We start from the raw sequence: 7,628 nt of genomic DNA, 5'->3' as shown, positions 1-7,628 counted from the left end.
AATCAGTCCAGGTTAGTGGAAAGGGCAAAACAAAATGAAACCCTGACAAGCTGCTCTCTCTCTCTCTCTCTCTCTCTCTCTGGTTTTTGTGCTAATTCTTCTAGTGAGAAATGAGCTCAGAGATTATACAGCAACTGCCTGTGCAAGCTCTGCTTGGAACAAACAGTAAAAGGACTACTGCATGTTCACCAGCATGCAGGGATTATGCATTAATTTTAAGCTCTGATTTCGCAGCCTCAGTGTATAGAATCATAGAATTGTAGAGTTGGACCCCCAAGCCCCTGCAATGCAGGAGTGTGCAGTTGTGTACCTCTTGACAACCTTACGTTTGTGCTTAATTTCAAGCAATGCTGAGCATGAATGAATGAAAACAAACATGTAGACTTTCAAATGGGATATAATGAAAGTAAAGCAGATAGGGCAATATGTGGAACTCCAAGGTGGTTGTTTTTTCAAAAAACAGATGACTCTTTGACTTGAGAGTCAATCTGGTTTGCAATGCAAATGTAATAATACACAATACTGATCAGAACGCTCTTCCCATTACAAATGTTTTGCCTTCACTTTCCCAACACACGTAATGAGAAGACACCTACTTAAACAACTTGAGAAGCTCAAGAGGCAACTCAAGTCTCACATGTGAGGACAAAGGGTTGCATCCAGTGGAGGCTTTTTGTCTTGAGGAAACTTTGGTCTTCTAGCTGCTGCAGAACTACAACTCCCATCAGCACTACCAAACATGGTTAGTGGGCAGGGATGCAACTGTAGTTCAGCAACATCTGGAGGGCCAAAGGTTCCCCAAGCCTGCCTTAGCAGCAGCGGTGGACTTTGAGCTCTCACATTTCAGCGGTATCTTGTGTGACACTAAAATTTGCCCCCCCCCGTTTCTTGTGCTCTGCTCTACAGCAGGGGTTGTGAACTGCGATCTATTCACAGAATTAAAAACTGGCAGTGATCTACCCCCTTTTTTAGGGGAGCCAAAGTTGTTGAGCCACTGATCTACCACAGACGTCCAGTGATCTACCAGTTCAGGATCTACCTGTTGGATGTGCCTGCTTTACAGCATTGCTGTGGCACCTGTAGGGTGGTACCCAGTGCAGCTGAACCGATCACACTATCCTAAAACCACTTCTGTTAGCAGGAAGAAGCATTTCTGGTCACACATTTGGGGCCCTAGATTTTCTCGACCTTCTCACTGTGCTATTGCCTGTTCTGTTCCAGTCTGCTGAACCTGCAGAGCAACTATTGGGAGGGAGACAATGTGAGGTTTAAGTGAGAAGGAGAATTAGCAAAAATTGTGTATCCTGGCTGGTGGCGGAGCCTCATGCTCTGGCACCAGGGGGTGGAGACCAGGTGGGGGCATGGCTGGCATGCGTCCCAGGGGGCATGGCACGCATCCTAGGGGCGTGGCACCCAGCATGGATGGGGGCAGCCACGATGGCGCCCCACTGGGATAGCGCTGCCAGGGGCGGTGCGCTCCCCCCGCACCCCTCTTCCTTTGCCAGTGATCCTGGCCTGCCTAAGCAAAGGCAACACTGGATACAGTCCATTGTCATTGTATACATTACCCACTGAAGTTGCATGGCTTGGCCAGTACTTGTTAGCACGGGAGAAAACGTTTGCTTACTTACATGCACATCATAGCTGCATTGAAAAGCGAGGCACCATATTTATATAATCATTTCCAGCAGGCCAACAAATGGACCAGCAAAGGTAGGATCATTAGTATTTAAGAATCAGGGCAAAGTCTGGTTGTATGGAAGGTAGATAGCAACACAGAGGCACCCATCACTAACTGACAACTGAGGCATTGTATCAACTCCAGATGGACCAGGATCTTAAAAAAAACAGTAAGATCCATGTAGAATTCTCATGACATTCCCAAATACATTTTGGATTTTTAAAAATGCTTTCATGCTTTTTTCTTGATGAGAAATCACTAGAACTAGGAAAAGGAAGTGTGCACTTTAAAATAGGCAACTGTAGTTTTCATAACTATATAATTTTAAAAAAACAAACAAACAGGCTGGGCCGCAGGAATTTCTTTAGGTATCTGAAGAATCTACCTTGTGTATCACCAGATATTGAAGGACTTCAGGTTGGGAAGACATTCAAATGGAGTCAGTTTAAAACTTAATCATCACCAACTCAGCAAGATTTGAAGAGCCTCCAGGCTATTGGTCAATATGCCTGAAAACATACTGAAAGGGAAATGGATGGGGATATTTTGCCTGGTTTCGAACAACTGCACAGTTCAGCAACACACAATTCAACCAAAATTAAGAAGATCATGTTCAAAGAAGTGTTGTTGATCATTCCTCCCCTCCTGCCCACCCCACATCAATTCTGTATTTACACTGAGATGTAATTTTGGTCTGATGCCGGATGATGAAAGGCTGAATTTGTATTTCAGTGTGTTGTCATTTTAGTATTTGCTCTTTTGTGACCATATTGTGGAACGTTTGAATTTTGAGTTATGGCAAAATGAAATGCTTGAGAGACCATCACGGATTTCACAAGGCTTTGAATTGGTTACTTGCTTTCTTCTGTGAGAAAAGAACTGTGTATCTTTCAGCTTTGCACAGCAGAAGTCTGGTGGGTATAGACTTTCATGGCCCAGTGTGTTGGTTTTGTTCATAAGCTTCCTATTTACAATCCCCTTCTTGATTTTTATTCCTTTTGCTGGCTTCATTTATTTGTGTTTATGCACAGGACTGATGCTGATGCTGCTTTTTTAAGAATCATGGCTAATACAAAAAACATCATTACCAGTGTGCTCTACCATTGAACTAAACCACTGGGTCATATCACTGGGCTGTAGCCCAATGGTCAACCACATCTTTACATACGGAAGTTCCTAGGTTTGGTTCCTGGATCTCCATGTTCAGCTTGGAAAAGCTTCTGTCTGAAATTCTGGAGAGCTGGGCTGTGTAGACAGTACTGAGCCAGATGTACCAGTGACCTGAGACTTTGTATAAGTGTGGTGTAGCAGTTAGAGCATCAGATTAGAACCTGGGAGACCATGATTCAAGTCCCCTCTCAGCCATGAAACTCACTGGGTGACCTTGGGCCACTCACTTTTTCTTAGCCTAACCTACCTCACAGGGTTGTTGTGAGGATAAAACAGATAGTGAGAGAACCATGTATGCCACCTGGAGTTCCTCAAAGATGTGCTATAAATGTACTGCAACTACTATTAATAATAATGGCAGCTCCTTAAGACATGAACACATAAAGCCTCCTAAACTGCAGAGAGTCATTGAAGGCCTGGAGCTGGCAGTGCGAAAATACCCATTACCAACTGAATTGAATTGAAGAAGGATGGTAAATAATATAAATTTAGTTTGTTGTTGTTTCTTACTATTAGAATTGTAGTACAGTGGTACCTCGGGTTAAGTACTTAAATCGTTCCGGAGGTCAGTTCTTAACCTGAAACTGTTCTTAACCTGAAGGACCACCTTAGCTAATGGGGCCTCCTGCTGCCGCCACACTGCCGGAGCACGGTTTCTGTTCTCATCCTGAAGCAAAGTTCTTAACCTGAAGCACTATTTCTGGGTTAGCGGAGTCTGTAACCTGAAGCGTATGTAACCCGAGGTACCACTGTATTAAAATGTAATTCTAAGAATAAGAAACAGTAACAAACTAAAAGAATGGTTGGATTTGTTTTGTACTTTTATAGAGCCTTGGAAAATCAGTACAACCGTGTGTGAATAATATTGCTGATTTTGTTGAAAAATACTTTTATGGGAAATTTGAAATTCTACTGTGAAATGTGTGTGGACTGGAGAAGTATCTGGAATGGAAAAGAACAGAGATCTACTAGAATTTGACTCAACATTTTTTGTTTCTTAAAGCCCAGGAGTTTGTAAGAGGAGTCTTCATTTCCAATAGCTAAAAATACATCAAAGGTGGTTTAGGCATTTAAACTCAGCCTGTTTTGGCTATCTGTAAACATGATGCTGGATAATGGCTGAGCTGGAGCTGGTTGGTTCATTTATAAGATTTCTTAACTGCCCTTCACCATAAATTCGTAGTGTGGGTTACAAGATAACAATACAATCTTCAAAACTATAAAACCTACATTGGCTCCCAGTACATTTCCGAGCACAATTCAAAGTGTTGGTGCTGACCTTTAAAGCCCTAAACGGCCTTGGTCCAGTATATCTAAAGGAGCGCCTCCAGCCCCATCGTTCTACCCGGACACTGAGGTCCAGCGCTGAGAGCCTTCTGGCGGTTCGCTCACTGCAAGAAGCCAAGTTACAGGGAACCAGGCAGAGGGCCTTCTCAGTAGTGGCACCCTCCCTGTGGAATGCCCTCTTACCAGATGGCAAAGACAGCAACAACTACCAGACTTTTAGAAGACACTGAAGGCAGCCCTGTTTAGGGAAGCTTTTAATGTTTGATGTATTACGGTATTTTAATATTTTGTTGGAAGCTGCTCAGAGTGGCTGGGGAAGCCCAGCCAGATGAGCAGGGTATAAATACTACTACTACTACTACTAATTAACCATAACAATTTAAAAACACATCAACCTATTCCAAATGGAACAGAACAGTATGAATGCAGAGGACAGAGATCCCATAAAACAAAATACCTTAACTGTCAAAGCCAGGTAAAGAGGTATGTATTCAGCATACGGTGAAAGCTGTGCAATGGAGATGCTAGGTACACCTCTATGGGGAGCTACATGGCACTGGGCAAGGCCTCTTCCTGATGATGTGGTGGCACTGACCCATTTTTCTACTTCCTGTTTTGATAGGTTTTCCTTCTTCTCCTCAATTCTTGCCCAGAGTGCTCCCACTTAATTTTTTGGGGGTAACAATTATCCTCTCCAGTTCTGAGGATGTGACTGAGCGTGAGTCTCGTCAAGCCTTTTTGAGAAATGATCAGGAACGCTCAGGAAGCGACAGCGGAGCGCCTTTCCCCCTTGCCGCCTTCAGAGGGCTTCAGCTTCTGCACTGGTGACAGCGAAGGCTTGAGACAACTTGCTCTAACTGGCCTTCCCAAGAATGTGTCAATCCCTTGTCACTTGAGCACGGCCTGCCGTTCCCTGCCTGTCTCTCAGAGGTTGCTCTCCAGATGAAAAATAATAAGATGAAATACTTCTAGGACGGGGGTGAGTAGGAAGGAGGGAGGGCGTGAGTAGGAACCGAGATGTCAAAAGACAGCTTGCTGAGACCCTGTCAAAGAGAGGCATTCATCAAAATATGGAGAAGCCTTGCAATATCCTCAGGATAAACAATTTTGATAACTTAAGAAAAGCGTTTCTTTTTATGAATATCTAACTTACTGGGGTTTTTAAAAATAAAAAATACCTTTTCATTTACCTTCCTTTTTCACATTCTCAAAGGACAGGACTTTGATGAAAGCTTTCAGGAAGCAGATCACGCTTGTCACTTAAAGTGACTGTGCTTAAGAGTCCAATAGAGCTTGGTGGTGAGGAGTCAAACCCTTCAAAGCACGTTGCTCAATTTTGATCCTGCAAATAACTTAAGCACACACATGCCTCCATTAAACTCACCAAGGCTTAGCATTGATTGGTTATTTATACGCTGGAACTTTTGCATAGGGCTTTCCACCTTTCTCAAATCTGATCTGGCTCCAATGCCCTTGACGGCAGTCTAGAATTCCGTAGTGTAGCTGATAAAGGTTTCCCTGAATTGCAGGGGCTATATGATTCTATGATTCTACTTTTCTCAAGGCTAGGAAAAGCTGCCTTCACCTGCTACATGTCTGCATTCCAGGCTGCTGTTAAAACCAAGAATAAGTGTGAAAAAATGTGTTTCTCACAAACAAACAAACCCAGTTTTGCAAGAGGTGATTATCCTTCCTTCAAAAAGTTAATGACTAATTACAGTGAAACTCGGAAAATTAGAATATCATGGGAAAGTTCATTTATTTCAGTAATTCAACTTAAAAGGTGAAACTAATATATGAGATTCACTCATGACATGCAAAGCGAGATATGTCAAGCCTTTATTTGTTATAATTGTGGTGATCATGGCGTACAGCTGATGAAAACCCCAAATTAACAATCTCAGAAAATTAGAATATTAAATGAAATCAGCAAAACAAGGATTGCAAATAGAGCATTATTGGACCTCTGAGAAGTAGAAGCATGCATATGTACTCAGTACTTGGTTTGGGCCCCTTTTGCATCAATTACTGCCTCAATGTGGTGTGGCATGGATGCTATCAGCCTGTGGCACTGCTGAGGTGTTATGGAAGACCAGGAAGCTTCAATAGCAGCCTTCAGCTCTTCTGCATTGCTCGGTCTCATGTCTCTCATCTGTCTCTTGGCAATGCCCCATAGATTCTCTATGGGGTTCAGGTCAGGCGAGTTTGCTGGCCAATCAAGCACAGTAATCCCATGGGCATTGAACCAGGTTTTGGTACTTTGGGCAGTATGGGCAGGTGCTAAAGTCCTGCTGGAAAATGAAGTCAGCATCCCCATAAAGCTCGTCTGTGGAAAGAAGCATGAAGTACTCCAAAATCTCCTGGTAGACGGCTGTGTTGATGCTGGACTTAATGAAGCACAGTGGGCCAACAGCAGCTGATGACATGGCTCACCAGAGTGGTGCATGCCCTGGTTACCTCCCACTTGGTCTACTGCAATGCGGTCTACGTGGGGCTACCTTTGGAGGTCACTTGGAAACTACAACGAATTCAGAATGCGGCAGGTAGATGGGTTACTGGGAGTGGCCACCGATACCATATAACACCGGTCTTGAAAGATCTACATTGGCTCCTAGGGCATTTCTGAGCACAAGTCAAAGTGTTGGTGCTGACCTTTAAAGCCCCAAACGGCCCTGGCCCAGAATACCTGAAGGAGCATCTCCATCCACATTGTTCAGCCTGGACACTGAGGTCCAGTTCCGAGGGTTTTCTGGTGGTTCCCTCACTGTGAGAAGCAAAGTTACAGGGAACCAGGCAGAGGACCTTCTCGGTAGTGGCACTCTTCCTATGGAACACCCTCCCTTTGGATGTCAAGGAAATAAACAATTATCTGACTTTTAGAAGACATTTGAAGGCAGTTTTTAAGTATTGATGTCTTTATTATATTTTTAGATATGTTGTAAATAAATAAAGGTATAAAATAACAACAGCAACAACAACAATAATAATTTTTCTGATATTTCCCACTAGTCTACATGAAAACTTTTGAACTGTAATACCCAGCAGCAATACTTATATTTCAGCTTTTGTTAAAACATACATTCACATGTTGGAAAGCACACATGTTATCTCTCTCTCCTCTCTCTCTCTCTCTCTCTCTCTCTCTCTCTCTCTCTCTCTCTCCCCTGCTTGCCAGGCTAGGGCAAGTGTGAGCTTCACTTGCCAAGCCATCTGAATTGTATTTTAACTGCCCTTGGGGAAGTTTCATTCATTCTGAGGCATGCTAGAACAATATTCGACAACACATTATATGTATCGCAAGTGGTTGTGAGATGACATTGGTGTATTAAAAATACAGCCACTCAAGACAGCACTTTATTTAATGTTCCCTATTCTTCAACTTGGGTTTATTTACACAAGGCTGAAGGGGACCTATTCCTTTTTATATCTCCTACTGAAACTGGCAATTTCCTCCAGGCACGGAAGGAATGCTGTGCATGATTTCCAGCTC

The sequence above is a fragment of the Podarcis filfolensis genome, assembly GCF_964270895.1.
Source record: "Podarcis filfolensis genome assembly, chromosome: 5".
Lineage (NCBI taxonomy): Eukaryota > Metazoa > Chordata > Lepidosauria > Squamata > Lacertidae > Podarcis > Podarcis filfolensis.
Note: the sequence above shows the minus strand (reverse complement) of the source record.